Below are 18,941 nucleotides of genomic sequence, written 5' to 3'. Positions count from 1 at the left end.
CAAATGTTTTATTTTTAAAAGGTAAAAAAAAACATCTGACTGCTGTAAGGGAAAGAAAGAAAAATCTTTATAATAGATCTGGCTTCTGTCACATGTTGAATAAAGGAAACTGGATATCTACTGGATAGGAATGCATTATTCAGAAAAGGCCAGAGCAAAATGGCCAGTGTAACCTGGTACAAAGTCCGTGCGTAGCCCTCAGGTTACACTACCGCTTTCAACTGGCAGCTGATCACTTTCCTTTACAGTAAACCTGAGCTTTTCAATGACATCTGATTTTCACTGCTGTTTTGTCAGAGGGGGAAAGGACATTTCTTATAACTCCAAACTGAACTGAAACAATGTGACAGGTATTTTAAAGATTTCCATTCACACCATTTTTTAAACCATCTATCGTGATATTCAGATGTTTTTTTATGTCTTGGATATCATGAGCATTTTAAATGTTATTGCTTCTTTTGCAACCTCTTTGATGAAAGTTGAAAAGTTGGAGGTAAACCTGCAGAAGACAATCGCCATAAATGGTCTTCTAATGGTGAACTGATAAACAAGAAACTTATGATTAAATCAATTAGTTGATTTGCTTTTGTAAATAGATCATTTTGAAAATCTAAAGCATTTTTTTCTCTTTGAGAGACATAAATGGTCTCTTTCATGGTCAGAAAGCCAGAAAAGCTCCATAATCTGACAATGTTTCCTCATCATGCTTGAAACCTGCACTGAACAACTGTCCAAAATCTTCACACAGATTTATGATGATTCTCTGGAGCTATGTGAGAATTTATCTTACTTCAAATACTCTGTCATCATCCTAAGCACCATAAAAAAGCACTATTACAGGAATAATAACTACAGACCTATCACTGACATCTGTAGCCATAAAAGCCTTTGAGTTGAAGCATATGAAGGCCATCACAGACCCTTGCAATTTGCTTATCGGCAAACAGGTCAGTAGTTGATGCAACTGACTTGGGACAACGTGTCATCCTGGACCACTATTTGTTTAATTAATCATGTCTTTCTACACCTTTAACAATAATGTCATCCTTGAAAAGCTGTCAGTGGATCACCTTCTTCAAGACTGGGCTAGTCAGTAGGTAAGAAGCATCTTCTGTTGAGCAAAATAATATCAGTCCCCATGAGTATTTTTCCTCTTCATCCCAAGTTCATTGAACATCTACCTCCCTTTCTAGAAGACCCAATAGAAACTATGTTTTTTAATGGTTCTCAATCCTGGCCCTGAAAGACCACCGTCCTGTATGTTTATGTGTTTTGTTGCTTCCATACTCCTGATTTAAATGAATGAATGACTAACTGGCTTCTGCTTCATTTTGATGTCAGAAACAGATCATGCAGTAATTTAAATCTTGTGTAATTGGACAGCGTCACGTCTAAAATATGCAATTCAGTCTCTGAAAAGGGGATCAAGGTTGGAAACCAGTGGCTTAGCATTTAACCAACAACTCCTGTTGAAGGTGTATTGAGCTGCTTGGCAGTATAGCATGTGTCTTCAATCCTTCGAAGACTGAAAGAAAGTAAACTTAAAAGCACCCAGCTAACTAATTAAATTCAACTTTGATTTATTATTTTGTAAAGAACTGTATGTATACACATTTACAAAAACCCTTTTTCCCCCTCTTTAAAAAAGAAAAATCCCAACTTATTCCTGCAGGTGATCTCTTCTCCTCCAAGCTTGTGTCCTATACTAGAGGCCTGTGAGCTTGAGGGCCCTTTGCACCATTTTAGCTGTTCCTAGGACTGTGCTCTTCTGGGCAGGGATCTCGGATTTCATGCCTGGAATCTGCTGGAGCCACTTTCCCAGTTTGGGTGGTCACTGCTCCAAGCATTACTATTACCACAGGGACCACTGTTGCCTTTACTTTAGCTTTTTTTTCTCAGCCATCGGTATTTCTCAAGCTTTTCGTGTTCCCTTTTCTTGACGTTACTGTCACTTGGTATTCCTACATTGATCAGTCCCATCTTGCTCTGCTTGTCCATTACTAAATTGTCCAGGGGGTTTGCCATCACCAGGTTATCTGTCTGTATCTGGAAGTCCCACACAATCTTAGCTTGGTATCTCTCAACCACATGTGGGGAGATTGGTCGTATGTGTAGTGAAACTATGGAACAGCTTAAGTTTACAACATAAACAATGCAAATATATTCACAGATTTAAAATCACTCTCAAAGAGTTGATCTGGTCACAGTATGTTCAGAGAGGGTCTTAAATGTATATTAGTGTATGTTGATGGGTGCTTGCAGTTCTTCTTACCATTGCTGGTATTTGTGTAAATATTGTTGATATTGTGTAAACTATTACTATTTTTTGGAATTTATTATTGCTGGTATGCTGGAAAACAAAAATATATTATGTAATTAATTAAGTGCTCGGGTAACACAATTGGGATTTTGCTTATTGGTTCTCAGTACTGAAAACATATCATTTTTGTTTGTTTTTTAACTGCTTTTGCTCCTACAATTTTGTGTTCTAAGGTGCCGTTAAGGAAAATAAAAATAGCTGTATATATATATATATATATATATATATATATATATATATATATATATATATATATATATATATATATATATATATATATATATATATATATATATACTTACTTACTTACTATGAATGAGCATTAGGGTGGGATTTAACTTTCAGGCCTGTTTTTTTTATTTGTTTTTTGTTATTTACAAAATGACTCATAACTTTGAATTGAAGAACTGGCATTCACTTGTATGTTTCATTGCATGTAAATGCCTGAAATGAAGGAATAAATAAATAATAAATAGCTGTGTTTGAACATGAATCATTAAAAAAGATCATGTTAAAATATGGTGTATTTATTAACATAAGTCTGTGGTTATATATTCTAAATGAAAGCATGAAACCATGGGTTTTACTCAGCAGCTTTCACTTTTTATAGCTAATAAAGAACCCTTTTGCCGTTAACCTTGAGTGTGCATATATGTCCATTCTTCATGATAAGTCCAAGGCTGTATTTTCTTTAAGCTCCAACACTTTAGCAGCACCTACTGTTCATGGTGAGGAAGGCAGAAACAAAAACAAAGTCCTGCTAAATAATTTAGATAGATGTGGAAGTGAGGGAGTAAAGGAGATGCTCTAGGATGACAAGAAACTTGAGACATATGTCTAGTTAACCTGCATTATAGATAGTCGTGACAATACACCATTTTTTAAATGCCAGTTCTCTGACTTATAATACAAAAAAATATATATATATGACTGGAGAAAGTTGAAATTAATGATTTTCATGAATAAATGATAATGATGAATTTTATTTAGCAGTTCTAGCTTCCTTTACTGTTAATTCTGGGTTGTTTATTGCACCACTGTAGCCTTACAGGATGTTGCTATTCCAATTATTCCACATATGTGTGTTTTTCCAACTAAAACAAGTATGTCTACCTTTTATTTCTGTTTTCTTTGAATCATCTACACACTGAGAGATCTATCCTAGTATCTCTTATAAAACATGGTAGAGGCGTATTAAGACTTAACAGTTGATCAAAATTAATGCTGGAATATGAAAAAAAAAAAAAAAAAAAAGGTATAGCCAGACCATTCACAGGCAGCAGCCCGAATAATAAAGATTACATATGTACCAGACACTAATTTGTAAGACAAAGTCAAATAAATAAAAAATATAAATGTTTATCAAACAATAAATATAACTCCTGGTCATAGAGCTAAAATACAAACCCATTGAGGCAGATGAAGTGCTTGAAAATCACCGCATGATGGCAGCAAAGTACTTACATGCGTTAACCTTTGCTGGAAAAAAGCAAAAAAACTAAAGACTCAAAATAACACCAACGTACATTTGATACATGAATAAATATGCAATAAGTAGCCTTTTATTTTTAATTGATTGCGTAAATTAAAGCATGCCTTCATATGCCTTTTACACCCTATTTGTGAAAAGGACCTACAACGGCAATAACTTGTGCAATGTATAATGTGCAATTTACTTTTTGATACCCTATGCAATAACCTGTTTCTCTACATTTGACAACCACTGCAATAATATATATAAATATTCATCTATATAATACCCGTGTAAACACCCTGTGCCATAAACCTGTATAATGATCCTACTATTAAAAAAAAAAAAAAAATCGTATGTCATATGCCATTCATATGTGGATTAACTGTATATACTGCATGTATCTGATGCACCTTTGTCTTCCGTTGCCACATTCTGTCAGGGTTTGGTTGAGGTTTGAGGACCCAAATGCAGAGGTGGGGAGGCAGAGGTGGGTTTTTGTAGATTAAATGAAGTGTTCACAAACAATTTCCGTAAAAATTCAAAAAATATCCACTGGACTTGGTTTTCAAGATTTGAAGACGTTTCGCCACCTCTCCAGGAAGCTTACGTACTCAATTCAAATGTCTGGATCCACAGTGAGTTTGAGTCTTATATGGACAAGGCCTTGTATAGCTTGGAAACAAGCAATGGTAACCGATGAATGGGTCGTTTAGTTCCATCGTTAGCCTGTAATATCTGAACCTGTCTATGATTCTAGGGGTCGGTTGTTAAAGGGGGGATGACCTGGATGACTGAGAACCTTCATCAGCATATTGTTCACAAACAACTGAGGCAGGAATCCAAAAATCCAAAAAATCCAACAAAACCAGAACCATGGAGACATCAAGGGAAAACAATCACGAGGAGCCAGCGTAAGACGAAGTGACACGAGGAACCAGCACTGAGGAACTGCACAAGGAGAGTATTTATGGGAGACTAAACAAAGAGAGGACTAACGAGCTGATTGGAAGCAGGTGTGAACAGAGAGGTCTAAGGAGCTAGGGCAAAGGAGACCAACACAAGAGGGTAACAGAGGGCAACAAATAAAAGCCTAAGAACTCAAATATATCCAGAAAATACAACAAAATAGGAACTAAGCCAATAAAACTAGAAAACATGGAGCAAAATAAAACATAACAGAACCAAGCCCGTGACACATTCTTCTACTTAAACTATTTAAGCTAATGTAATGAGTACATTTCTCCACTGTGAGATCAATAGAGCCAATCAAAAATCAATCAATATGATGTGTATTGTACAGTATATTTATATTTTTTGTCTAGTTCATTATATAGTAAAATAACTAATACATTTTACCCTAGAACACAATAGAATTATTGTGCTAAAATGTAGGTCTTTTTATTTAATTTTACACATATCAATATGAAAGCTATTTTAGAAAATTGTTTTGCCTCAGAATGTTTGTGGTTCTACGATTTGACCACAAGATGGCAGTGTTGTTTTCTCTTTTTTCTTTCTTTTTTTGTCATGTAAAAGAAACGTGTTCTGGACTTCAAAAATAGGCAGATTTTTACTGTTTTTTTTTGTTGTTGTTGTTTTTTATTCCAACCCCATTTCGGATTCTTTAATTATATTAATTGCGGTTTTAGAGAGAAAAATTTTCTAGGAGGATCTGTGGAGCACATTTCTTCCCGTTTTCTGTCAGTTTTGAAAAGAAAAACGGATATTGGCTTTTATCATGAAATGCATTTTATTTACTCTTTTTGTTCTATGATATGTTTAATGTTTCTTCCATTCTAAATCATGTACAGTAGGCATAAAATCACATTTGTGGAGACACAAATTACATAGTTGCAGTCTAATAATAAATACTATATGTATTCCAATGAAAGCCTGCAAATATAATGTTATTAAGAAAAACTACCTCATTATGAGCATGTCATAGTTGGGGTAGCGCTCCTCTTTTTCGCCTGGCTCCTGAATAGGGGCCCCTGATTGGTCAGAAGGAGTCACGTTGTCCGTGTAGCTGTCAGACTGATGCTGCACCATTGTTTCCAGAGCAGCCGGAAGAAGTGCCTGTATAAGCACTACAGTATGCGACAGCTGCGCCGGGCAGCCCAGTATACTGATCTGGAGCCGGCTGTGGGTCCACTGCTGTCTGATTCATGGAGGATTTCTGCAGGGTTTACTGGATTATGGTAGAGGAGAAAAACTGTCAACTCCTCTAGAGCTGCATGGGGCGTCAGGCAGGATGCTGGTAATTATAACGAAATGAATGGTGAGTATGAACAATCACATGTGAAAGACATGCAATCTACACACAGGAATAGAAGAAATGTTAGACGTCATTCATTTTTTCTTTTTCTTCTTGTGGTGTTAAGTTTTTTTTTTATGTGCTTTTTCTGCTGCCTTGTCACTTTTTAATGCTGCAGGGAACAATCCCTTAGTGGTTCTTTTGTCAAACTAAACCAGGCACCACACCTATGTAAACTGTCACTTTGTGGTCAGTGAAATTGTTTTTGGTTTTCTTCAGATTTTGACCCAACAAACTGTAAATATATTAATATATAGTCAGACTTCAGTGGATAATTAATTTAAAAGCTTCCTGTGTCTTTTTGAATAGTTTGGCTTTTCTAAACGAAGCACCAGAAATCAAAAAGGCTGCTGCACTGGTCAGCACTCCAGATCACATTTTATTGAAGAGATAGAAGATTTTTGAAGAAGGTAATCTTATTTTTGTTAATTCAAATGAAAATCTAATGCTGATAAATGATAGATTTTAATTAAAAATGCAGTGGTGTGCAAATCCAAATTGTAACAATTTATATGAGATGATCTTTTTTAATTCTATTAATGTCTTACCTTTAAATAAGGTGTGCAGAGAGTCAAGGAACTTGACATGACAGGAATATTTCCCCTCATATAGTCTTAAATATAGGAAGAGAACAGGCTTTCTTAAGTAGCCTAAGGGAAATATGTTGATATTTATGAGTAAGAAAATGGCTACAAGAAATTAGCCACTCGCCTCAACTTATTTATAACTACCAATGGTTAGTTACAGTAGCTTAACACTGCAACAAACAAGGCTGGATAAGGACACAATATTTATTCTTGCAACTCTCTGCTATGTTTCCACAGCAACCATGTCAACTATTTGTTTATAAGGGATCCACAAAAAATATATTTCTGTCCTTGTATCATTAATATTGTTTCATGTAAAAAAAAAAAGACAGACATGTTTAAAAAGATCTTATCCCCTATGTTTAAATACCAAAGGCTTTGCAATGATGTTAGCTTGTTTACCTGCCAAAAACAGCATAATATGCTGAATTAAATCATCAAAAATATCAGAGAATTTGAAAGTGTAGCTGCGCTTCTGCCCAAAAACTGAATAGCGATCCAAACATTTGGCCAATTCATGACAAAAGGGGTCACCAATCAACCCCCCCCCCCCCCCCCCCCCCCCCCCCCCCCCCCCCCCCCCCCCCAGCTTGGCAAACTACTCAATTAGAAATCTGCTGTGTGAGCTGAGAAGAGCAAAGTCATAATAGCGGATTCCTAAAGATGATTAGGCAGATGGAAATAGTCAAAGATGTCTGTTTCTTTATGTCCTAAAATTTTAAACTAGCAGGTTATACTGTATGTCCCTTGCTGCTGGAAAATGTTAATTGTGTTAAGGGTATTAATATTTTTCCATCTAGTTGCTTCACGAAAAACAAATAATCATTATCATTGTGTACATGTTAAATATTAGATAATTACATATTAAAGGTTGGATTTTCTTGAAATTTGCAGTTTGCATTGAAAATTTCATTTATGCTTTGAGACTTTTTAGACAACTTTTACACAGGATGTCAAGACATTTTGCCAGTTGTGTATATAGCCAAATATGTTTTTAATCCAAACTAGCTGAGAAAGCTGGTCCTGCTTGAGACGAGGGCCTATGCAAAACTAAATGAGGACTCTAGAGATACCCTTGGCTCCATTCCACCTATAAATGGAAGGCAGGTTTAGAGAGGATTAAAATAAGCTCTGCCAATCATTTCTATGTCAATGATGAGAAGGCAGCGTTTCCCTAACAAAGCTTTAGTGCTGTTATTTGGGATAATAAGAGGCATTACAGCATAATTACTCTGAGTGTATCACAATAGAACTTCACATCAGATGCAGCAATAACAGTATAGACCACATTTCCCAGGGCCTCAGTGTGTATAATCTCTTTATCGACTGCATAGTTTAAGACTTTTTGAAGGTATTAACATTGTGTGTATTTCTTTTCTCCCCAGAAAAGAAGTGGGTCATCACAGTGTAACACATTTATCTAGAGGTAAGATCAGATCTTATTATTTTGCTGTTTGAAAAATGATACCACTGAATTCCGCAACCCATTAACATATTGAATTTGTTCCCGTGAGATAGATGGCTTTTAAAGATCACACAACTGTTTCTGAGGTGTCACAAAAGACAGACTGATAACAAAACAGGGTGTGATGTTGGAGCAGACAGGTGTTTAGTCAATAAAGACAGCTGTTTCATTGATCAATTCAATTTCAATTCAATTTAATTTCAATTCTATTCAGTTTATTTATATAGCACCAATTCACAACACATATCATCTCAAGGCACTTTACAAGTCACCAGTTCATCCAGCATCAACTTATTGACTCAAATGCAATCCCTCACACTACTGTAAGCATGCTTGTAGCGACAGTGAAGAGGAAAAAGTCCCTTTTAACAGGAAGAAACCTCCAGCAGCACCAGGCTCAGTGTGAGCGGGCACCTGCCGAGGCCGACTTGTTCTAAAATATGCTTTTGATTTCGCAAAGTAGATAAGAAAATGGTAAATTTCTTAGCTGGGTTGTGTTCAATGCCTGTTTTTTGCTCTAATAGCTTTAAGATAAAGTAAAATTTAAATGGTTCATATTTTGCGATTAAAGTATGTTTAAGCTTTGCCACAAAAGACCTGAACCTGGCACCTTTAATAATTATCGTCCCAAGCAAAGCATAGAAATGTTTTATGAAAGTTTAATATATGCAAAGTAGTCTGAGGTGGTAGAATATTTGTGTAAGAGTAAAAATTTTTCAATATACCGTCAAGAACACGTTAGTTGTAATCTTCAGGTAATATACTTTTGGAACTAGTATTTGGAACTAGTATTGTAGTGGCAATTGTTTGTCAAACCAAACATCCAATAAAGTTCCAATAAGCCACTATAGGCACTGGGGTCACGTTTTCTTGATGCAGGCAAAAGAAGTCCAAACTTGTAGATGTTCAGTTGATTTATTTCCTATATTTTTGCAACATTAGAGTTCAAACATTCCTTGCTCTGTCACCTCTCCTGCACTGGTAAAAACCCATAGGCCCCTAACCCAAATGCCTGCTGGTCCTTACCAGGCTCCTACAATTAAAGAAAGTGGACAGCCCACATTTCTTCCTGTTTTACATAATAAAGAAAGAAAAAAATAATAAAACAACAAAAAATAAATACACAAAATGCAACAATTAACCTATAAATAAAGTCTGTAAATAATACAAAAAAAATATAAGTTTAGGAGTTAACACAATTCAAATGGATAAATAAATAAAGAATAAATAGCTCCAATAAGTATAGAAGGAGACAACTTTATTTCTATAGCAGCTACATCTACCCTAAGTGCTGTAGAACAAACATTATAATGAGTAAAAAGATGATTACAAATTACACAAACATAGAAAAGAATAATTACAATAATACAAATAACAAAAATACATGAGATCTGATCAGCCTGTGTTGAAGGCCAGGGCAAAAAAATGATTTTTCAACAACGACCTAAAACAAGAATAGACTGGGCCACTTTAATATTCAACATTTTACATATTATTTTTCTCATTCAAGTTAAAGTAAAAAGTAGTCATCCAAAATTTTACTTACCTGAAATATTTCTTAATAGGGTTTTTAAAAGAATCAGTTGTTAAGTAACAGGGTATGGTCTAATTTATCTTCCAAAAATAATGCTGTCATAAAATATCAAATAAATAAAATGATGTGTAGATTCTGGTACTCTGAAAATAAAAGAAAACAGAAGCACACATAACACACACATTTCGAGCCATTACTTTTAGTAATGTATACATGTTATAACAGTGTAAAGTACCTTTAGTGACTATATTTACATTTTACTGTATATTCAAATGATCTCCACATGGCACCACAGGCTCAGCAGATAAAAAAAAAAAAGATACAATAAAAGAGGAAGGGATACATTCACATAATTATGCACCGTCTGGAAAAAAAAAACCCTAAGATATCAGGTAATTTAATTTCATACGAAATTAAGAAAAAATGTATTAGTGCATGAACCCAAATTTGCTGACAGATAAACTGATGACTAATTTCTTGTTGGCTTCAAAGATAAGACAATTGTCTTGCTTTATGTTTAATCCTTGAGAATAGTGATTTTAATGGGAGGAAAAATGTTTTGTGTTCTCATTCTAAGATTTTGAAACCTGTGACCGACTTGTTTAGTTAAACATGTCCACATATCAATATTATTAAAAATACTTAAAAATTGTTCAAATGCAAATTTATGTTTGATTGAAAATAATTTCAATTGCAGAGCTTAAGAACTAATTGGGTATTATTTATTAAATGTATTAGCTTGATACATTTCTGTAATGTATGAACAAGTGACCTATTAGTTGGGGAGTGTTGGCCTAGTGGTTAGAGCAGTGAGCTTGTGCTCTGAGAAGGTTGCAAGTACCGGGTTTGATTCTCACAGTCTGCACTCTGGCTCTCTGAGCAAAACCCTTAACCCTATACAGTACAGTGCTCCCCGGGTGCCACACAATGGCAGCCCACTGCTCCCCAAGGGGATGGGTTAAATGCAAAGAGTTAATTTCTCCATTATGAGATCAATAAAGTTCAATTTCTATCCTTTCTTTCTAATGAAACTTTCATTTAACTATCATCACTTGTAAATAAAAAAATGGGAACTATTCTACAATTAATCTAATATTTTTTAGATGAACATTTTAAACTTATCTCACTCTATTTACTTTTGCAAAAAAATGCACTTTCTTAAAAAAAAAAACATATTTCCAGAAAGAGATCCATTTCATGGATCATATAATTCCTTATTTTATTATCTTTTTGTCTATTTTTTTTTATTATTTTAAGCTCAGTTCCTTAACTAAATATAAGTGGTAAACCACATTAGTAACTTTAATAAATGTATGAAAACTTTCTTAGAAAATTTAACTCTGTGATTTAATGATAATTTTGTTAAACTGCAGAGGTGAGAAGTCACTAGTTACTTTTACCCAGTTACATTTACATTAGAAATATTTTGGCTAAATGGACTTTAACAAGTAGTTTTTCTGCTTAATTAATGGTTTTACTTGAACTAAAGTACGATGAGGTATCGTTACTCTTAATTGAGTTTAATGTCTGGCTACTTTATCCATCATGAGTAATTTAACTTAATAAAGAACAGTTTAAAGCAAGTTAGTTTAAAGCAAAAATGCAACAAAGAGACACATACCTACAGTTAATGTCTTAGTGAGACCTCTGTTCTGTTACCCAGCTTTTTTCTTTTGTTTTTATTTTCTGTTTGCTGATCCTTCAGTGTCTTTTGGAGTTCAAATGGAAATACAGCAAACAGTTTACTGTACCATGTCAGGAAATACTTGATCATATTCTCACCTACACACATAACATTGATCAAAAAATATCTTGTGTTTCTTCCACCTTAGATTATTTAGATGATTTAGATGAATACTTAGATATATATTTATATATATCTCATTTTCAAAAATTTAAGATAATTATATTTTCTTTTTGCATTTTTAAAAACATTAAATCAGATGTACTGATCAGGTAGAACTTGAGAAGCCCTTTTTCCCAAGTACATTTTTACTTTTGCTTGAGTATTTATTGGATGAATAGTTTTTACTGTTACTTTAGTAAAATATGATAAAGTAGTGCTATTCTTACTTCATTTCAATTTTTGGGTACTCTACAGCTCTGCAAAATTCATATTTAAGACTCAATTTTCAAAGGCTTACACTTGGGACTTAAATCTTTCATTTTGGCATATTGGTTCTTGGATTTTAGTTTTAGTTAAAAGACTTTAGACCTTTTTGATCCAAGCATAACAATGATTTGTTTCCACCTATAGTAAAATGGTGCTGTTGTGTTTTTTTCTTAAACGGTTTATCTTTGTTAACTTTAGAAATACAACCTAGTAACCTAGAGCTGGACTGTGTGTGCATTTTATAGGGACATGAATTCTCTTCCTTTCTAATATTGCGGGTTCCTCTCTTTATTCATTTGTCTCCTTAGACTCTCAGCACCCAGTTGTCTATTGGGAACAGAATTTAATTAGAACATGTGGCACAGAGTTAAGACACTGAAACGTTAAGTAGATGTATTTACTTGTGAAAATCTAGCCAATTAAAAAGCTGTTTTATGTGAAGAAGTGATTCAGTCATGCTGGTATTGCATACTTCAGCGCAGATGGCTCAAGCTTGGTACCAGTAAATGTTTCCATTAAAGATTGACAGAGAGGGTGTCATGGCTTAACAGCACTAAGCAGAGACTCACATCAGGAGGCTAAGTCGCCTGCGCACAAAGGTCCATACACATGGATGAATCTGTCCTTTTCATATGATTAGGAAAACAACAACACTTTAGGGGTTTAGCTTGACAGAAAGCATCTAAAACAGGGTTATAGGTTAGCCTGAAGGTTTTTGTGTTTTCCATTTTTAGCAAAACATTTATTAGGCGTTACATGACGGAATTGGTGCAATGCTAATTGGCCATGTGTTTTTAAAGCTGGCTTAAAGGTATAGAAGAGGATGATGTTTTTCATCATGGATCATCAAAATAAGCGGTCCTCCGAATTGTCAATCATTCTGGTGATATGTTTTCTTGATCATCCCCATTTTCACTTACCGACGAGAAACACCTGGCTGCCGAAATTTAATGGAGAACTTGTCTCCATACAAGTAAAAATCATATTCATTCCAATTTAGCTCTCCACCAAAACTCTCAATTTTAGGGCATCCATGCATAAGAATATGAAATCATTAAGTATGTATAAAAGTTCCCTTTTCATTCTTATTTATATCCGTTTTCTTATCAGTATGTGAGAGGAGGGGTAATTCTCGGCAGGCAGGTATTTCTTGGCATAACAACAGTGGTGAGTCTGACTTAGTGAGCCTGCACGAGGAGAAATGCATGCTCTTGCATGCGTTTGATCTCGGGAGCTGGTACAGGGTTTGTGCATGTGCATTTATTTTTTTAAGCGTAGAGGGCGGGTCTTTTAAAAAATTTGCGAAAATCCTCCACTATACCTTTTGATAAATGGAATTGTTCAGGTGAAAGTGCAGAACATTTCTTTATCATTTCCCTTTTCAGTACAAGAGAAAGAAACCCAAGATCGATAGAAACCGATTGATATGCTTCAAACACTGGAAGTATGAACAAGTGTAAAAATTATATACACAGGGGAATTATTCATATCAATTTTAGATATTAACACAGACTATCCAATTTTGAGGTCTAGGCACTTTTGGAGTTCTTATTATAAAGCCAGATGGAATAATTCAGTGGACTTATCATGCATAATCAATTATTGAATAATCTTCAACCAATTACATAATTAACCACTAACTGAAACATACAGACTAAAACGAAAACTGTTCTAAAAATACGCATTTTGTATTGAAAAAACTTTTTTCTGTTAATATGTTCTTTTTAAAACTGATATTTGAATTTAGGTGCTTTTTAATATTTCAGCTCTTTACTATGCATTTAGAATATTCAAAAATGTTTTTACAGCTCAAACAGTTGTTTAATATTAAATGTGAATTCACTAAAAGTATCTTTTGAGGTTTGTGAATGAATAAAAAGAAATAATCCCTATATTATTTAATTTCTAAAACATTTGATAGCTGCAGACTTGATATATAATGATGTATATGCATTTAAGGAATCTTAAAAGTACGCTACAGCTAAAACCTTTAAATTCTGATATTAAAATGCTCGCCAGATTTAGAGTAGATTAAGATTACTTTAGATTAATTTATCTTGACGGTTAGGAGGTATTCTGCAACAATATAAATACTGGAATTATTGACATCAGTACAAAATGTATTATCTTTTGATAATTAATATAATATTCAGTATTCTATTTATTATTCAGTACATTTTAACATACTCGTCTTATTAGAAACCCCAAATGTATATCCTATCATCAATGATGTATACTTTCATCAAGAGTTGAGTGCGAACTTATATCAACCTTTCAGATTGTAAAGCAGCTTTGTAAGTCTCCGCAGGGTTCATGTTTCTAATTTAGAAGCTTTTGATGTGACTCTTTTTGTGTGCTTGGCTCCTTCCTGGCTGCGCGGTGCTGGGTTTTCATGGTTCAGGATCAAGCTCTCCTGAGATGTTGCCATGACACCTATTTAGAAAGACTGGTATGTTGCCGGCAAATCAAAAAGACATTTTTGTAAGTCCACAGTAAATCTTCACAAACATCATATTAGTTATTTACACTGCTGGTATGGTACAACTGTGTAATGTGTTGCATCTGTCGTGTCTCTCTCTCTTATTTAATTTTTTCGTTTGTTGTTAAGGTGCCGATTGAAAATGAGATGGTTTTATCTAAAGGGGCTTATCCTTTAAAATTAAAAGAAATGAATATACATAAGTCAGCTTAACTGGGCAGAGGCAGAAGCTAAAGAAGTTAATGAAACATGCATAAAAGGGAGAATTGTAAGACGGATGTGTTTCACAGTATGAAGTGTGCATATAAAAAAAAGAAAAAAACTTGCTAAATGTATCGTGGCATTTGGAACACATTGAAGTCCTAATTTTAAGGTAAGAGTTGCTAAGTAATCCCTGACTTTACTACCGTGAAAATTATCTTCAGGAAACCTATTTTTCACCAACATAGTAAACTTTAAGGTTATTTTTTCTGTGTATACTTGATTATGTTACCTATTTAGGAGAGTTTTTGTCATATTTACTAAAATTCTTATATTAATCTAATAGTTTTAGGATTTAAGGTAATAACCCGCAACATGTTTCATACCATACCAAGTGTCTTTAACTTGTCTTTTATTATCCCACTCTTATTCAGATGACATTTTAATAGCACTTAAAGCTACCCTACTTCCAAAATTATCTCAGATAACTGTGAGATTATTTTGCATATTAAAAAAAATTCAAGATCTCTCCATGATACTGGCTATATATAAATGATAAGGTTGTCTGCAGAATGTGAACTCCACATCCTACAGCTTTCCTCAGCCTGTGTGAAAGATAAAAGCAACCCTGTGTCTCTGTGAAAGGCTTTGGCAGCTCTGTTTCTACCAGTGAGACGACTTTTGCTAACTTTCAGGTGGCATGGGAAAATATAGTCATAAATAAAAGATAGACTTATGAATAATTTAGGCGCGCTTTGTGATTGACATGAGGGTAAGAGTACCTGATTATGCCTCGACAGCCTGTGACTTAAATTACAGCAAATCAAAACTTCAGGCTAAAATCAAACCGTCTGCGTTTCTGCATGTCTGCTGTTTGTTGTGTTTTGATAACTGCTTGTGTAACAAAACACGGCTGAGATGTAGAATGAATTATTGCTGAAAGATTCTGCTTTAGTTTTTGCACATTTCATTATAAGTGCAAATGTAGTTTCGGGTGGAAGATTTAAAGAAAATAAAACAATTCTGTCAGAAATCATAAAGTTTGCCAGCTCAGAACTCTTAAAAAATGATTTGCATATCTATTCGGCAGAATGCATCTATAGGCAGCCAACCAGCCATCTCTAGCTCTTTCCAATTTATTAAGATACATTAGAATTGTGCATGAATAGATATAGCATAGGATAGTCTGAGATCCATGTGGCTAATCAACAGCCGCGCTTCCTTTATTGTTTCTAAGAGGAGGAAGAACAGATCAATGATAGCTGAAGCTGCAGAGGAAAGGCTGCAGCAGGCGTCATCAGGCTGCAGCTCCGATTCGTGCTGAGTGCTGAACAGGGGAAGGGGTGGGGAGTTGGAGGGGGCTGCTCTCCTTTACCCTGACACCCCCTTACCTCCCTCCACAACCTCTACCCCCTCCTTTTCTTTCATGTGTGTGGAGCAGATCTGTCTGCAGCCTCAGGCACAGTTCACGTTAACAAATGTACAGAGCGCATGTGAAATATCTCATTTGCATAAATCTGTAGATGTTGCAATATTTCCTTCAGTTGATTCCTTTGTGCTTAATTGGAGATTGCTTCTATTATATTATTAGCTTGCAGATGCTTGTGTAGTTTTTTCAAAGCCAACTGAGAAAACCTTCACCAATTCTTTATTTGTATAAACAGTATCACTAACTGGACATACACACAGAGAATCTGAAATGTTTCTCTCAAAAAGAGGCTACACTGCATGAAAAGTGGGATTTTCGTCAATATACGGCACTGTAGATTGTCATGGAACTTCTGGTTAGCGGCAGTATACGGCAATTTGCAGGCTTCGACGAAAACTCCCGTAAATTGTCAGAAATTGACGTGGAATTTCTTAGGCAGTGTTCCCCCCATGCCTCCCCCCCATGGAATTCTAGGGGAGGCTTTAACATGTAAATGAACATGCTGTGAGCTATACAAATGCAAACCAGGGTTGCAGGGGGGGTTTTACCCCAAGTGATATTTTTCTAAAGGTAAGAAAATCTCTGATACAAAGAGATCAGGCTCAAAGTGGCCCAAAGTGTGGCAATAAATATCCCCCAAATACATGGTAGAAATAGATCAGGCTCAGTATAGCCTAATTATAGACTCTTACATTTTAGCTTGAATTGATTTATTTAATTAAAGTACGCTAGATTACTGTGTATGCAAATGTTATGTAAAAAAAATACACAAAATAATTTACTTCAAAAATTAGTTTTAATCAGAATCAGTTGGCTGTAATGGTTAAATTTTTTTTTTAGATTTCCACTTTTTTTTGTTTGTTATTGAATATATAAGAAAACAATAACAATCTCAAATAACAAGTCAATAACAAATATTTCAATACAAGAAGAAATATCACAACTCCTGCTTTTGAAAAATAAAATTAAATGCACAGGCTGGAACAAAGTATAAAATAAAATAAAATAAATAAAAATAAATAAAATAATAATAGTAGTTAAAGTAAATTAATCAGTGGGGACTACCAACTGAAATTCTTCAATTAACTCAAACAATTTAATTGCATTTAAATTCTGCATCTTTCTCAGACATCTTTTGAAAAGGGAAAGTTCATTTTTGAGAGCAGAGATTGAGAGGGAGCATTTTGCATAGCGACATTTATGGATATAATACTTTGTTACAATTATTAGAATATTGATTAAAAATTCCAAATTTTTTTTTCTTTAATGGATAAACCGAATTGAATGTTTTGCCAGGAAATAAAATCTAAATTTATTGTTTTAGTTTTTGGGAATATATACAAACTATGCTCTAATTTCTAGATACCGATCTGTTTTTACTATAATTTAATTTGACAAACCGGGTCTTCTCTACATTCTTTTTTCTGTTTGGTGCGATTGCAATAGCGGGTCTTGATCTGGACGGACCGGAGGGGAACAAAAAATAGCTCAGCTCCGTATTTTGACGGTGAAGGACGGAGAAGACGTACGTGGGCGGTGACGAGCGGAGGATGTGGAACAGCTCTCATTGATTTACATGACAGACAAGTAATACAGATAGTAGGATGGACATTTTATTAGAAATAAATCATACACTGTTCAGAATACGAAACATGGGGCTGATAGTTACATTTGTGTGGGTTCCAGCACATATTGGGGTGGAAGGAAACGAGAGGGCAGATAAAATGGCAAAAAGGGCAATTAAACATTCTATTAGTTTTATAGTTAAAATAAGTAAATCAGAAGGAAAGAGTATTATTAAAGAGAAACTTATGGAAATTTGGCAAAAAAGGTGGGATGAAGATAAAACAGGAAGATGGTTTTATAAAATTCAGAAGATGGAAGGAGAAAGAAGAAATGGAAGAAGAAATAGAAAGGATGAAAGAGTGATAACAAGGTTAAGATTTGGTCATACAGGACTTAATCATACACTTTTTAAAATACAAAAACATAAAACGGGCAAATGTGATTTCTGTGATAAATATGAAACCATAGAACATGTTATATTAGAATGTCACAAATATGAAAAAGAGAGAAGATATATGAGAAGAGAGTTTGAAGACATTAAGGAGAAGGTTAATTTATTAGATATACTGAGGAAAAATTTAGGGAGTAAACACATACAAATAATTATTCGATTTCTAAAGAAAACGAAATTATTCCATAGAATTTAATTATAGTAAGTGTGTTTGTGAGTGAAGGAATGATATACAAAGCTGTGCACAAATATGTTTATATTTTTAAGTGTGAATGTGTGAATGTATGTTTAGAAGAAGTTAGGGTAGAATGTATCAGGATCAATATTTAAACCATCACGAACCACACTCCATACCAGTAAGTGGCGGTAATGCTACTAACAGTTTGTTGCCAACCGCCATAAAACTCGACAAGAAGAAGAAGAAGACAGACAAGTACTCCGTACGTGAGCGGGGCGGAGCGCTGACGGAGTATGTGGAATCTGGGGGTAAAGGAGGACAAATACACGTCCGGCTGGGTGCAGCGCCGGACGCCGGACAGTGCAATGAAAATCCGGACTGTCCGCCCTAAAGCCGGACATCTGGCCACCCTATCTGCAGTCGAGCAACTTTGCGGGATATACGAACTCGAGGAAGAGAAGACGGGTGCACAACGCCACGCTAGCGGTAAATATATGTTCGATTACTGGTAGCTATGCTAAAAGCAGCCTAGCTTAGCTAGGCAAGCTAAAGACAGCCTAGCCTAGCTAGGTAAGCTAAAAGCAGCCTAGCCTAAAGCTTTACTAAAGTGTATTTTTTGTGATTCACAGGAAGCATTATGCCGTCTTAACAACTCGGAGACTAATTGCAGGCGCTATGAACCGGCAGGGGTAAGGTTTAAAGAATATGCTTTCATTCAGCGGTAAAAGGACATGGATACGGATGGATACCGACCATAGCTGTACTTTTTTTTTTTCACAGACTACAGTCGCCTCACAATGAGGCGGTGACCTCCTATTTGCTCGGATTTG

The 18,941-nt window shown here is 34.9% G+C and overlaps 1 protein-coding gene across 2 annotated transcripts in view; it reads left to right on the top strand.

The window, feature by feature from the left end:
- Positions 1 to 5,827: 5,827 nt before the first annotated feature.
- csrnp3 (cysteine-serine-rich nuclear protein 3) overlaps positions 5,828 to 18,941 on the top strand; it is a 44,087-nt gene continuing 30,973 nt past the window's right edge. The window contains exons 1-3 of one of the 2 annotated variants that reach the window (XM_038289743.1): positions 5,828 to 6,072; positions 6,418 to 6,518; positions 8,081 to 8,121. The gene's annotated coding sequence lies outside the window, so the exon portion shown is untranslated. The remainder of the gene's footprint in view (positions 6,073 to 6,417; positions 6,519 to 8,080; positions 8,122 to 18,941) is intronic. The other variant, XM_038289740.1, reaches the window with a different exon arrangement.

Source organism: Cyprinodon tularosa, unplaced genomic scaffold (genome assembly GCF_016077235.1).
Source record: "Cyprinodon tularosa strain WSP-4 unplaced genomic scaffold, ASM1607723v1 ctg271, whole genome shotgun sequence".
Lineage (NCBI taxonomy): Eukaryota > Metazoa > Chordata > Actinopteri > Cyprinodontiformes > Cyprinodontidae > Cyprinodon > Cyprinodon tularosa.
The sequence above is the reverse complement of the archived record's forward strand: the minus strand, read 5'-3'. Positions and strand labels throughout refer to the sequence as shown.